The following is an 897-nucleotide window of genomic DNA, read 5'->3' as shown; positions in this document are numbered from 1 at the left end:
CATAGCAAGATCTTACAGTCTTTGTTATGCTGAGGAGGTTATTTCAGTTTAGGAGAATGTCTTTTGGGTTGATATCAGTGGTGAACAGTCGAAATATTGAATGTAAAATATCGAAGCACACTTTTAACGAGTTTTAAATATCATAGGGACAAAATATCGAAGTCAGGAATATCTACAACCAGAATATCGAAGTTAAGGTAAGAAATATCGATGTTGCAAATATCGATGTTAGTAATATCGACAGTTAAATTATCGATGTTAATAATATCGATATTTATATTCACTTAAAAAACCATAGGCTTCACACATGTTACAGTTAGCTGGGCATTTCCCTCGTAAAAAACCAATGAAATTCCCCGTTATAGTTAGTGCAGGCAACTATAACTCACGCGACCGCAATCCGCTGCTGATGACGTCAGATATTACATCACTGTATTTAGATACTTATTTACCCATGTCTTCTTCCATTCATCTTTAGCTATACATATATTTCATTTTTTTTTTTTCAAAAAGACACATATGTCATCAGTGATGTAATATCTGACGTCATCAGCAGCGGATTGCGGTCGCGTGAGTTATAGTTGCATGCACTAACTATAACGGGGAATTTCATTGTTTTTTTACGAGGGAAATGCCCAGCTAACTATAACATGTGTGAAACCTATGGTTTTTTAAGTGAATTTGCAAGGTTTTTTAAATGCTAATTCCTAACTATAACGTGTGTGAAACCTATGGTTTTTTTCAGTGAATTTGTACGGTTTTTTAAATGCTAAGTTATGTATTTATTAATATATTTTTTTAAACAAAACTTTTTCTCGGCGCGCGCACGGTGCGCTTCACGCACCGTGCGCGCGTGGTGGGCACACGGTGCGCTTCGCGCACCGTGCGCCCACTTTA

This window comes from Triturus cristatus, chromosome 1_2 (genome assembly GCF_964204655.1).
Source record: "Triturus cristatus chromosome 1_2, aTriCri1.1, whole genome shotgun sequence".
Lineage (NCBI taxonomy): Eukaryota > Metazoa > Chordata > Amphibia > Caudata > Salamandridae > Triturus > Triturus cristatus.
Note: the sequence above shows the minus strand (reverse complement) of the source record.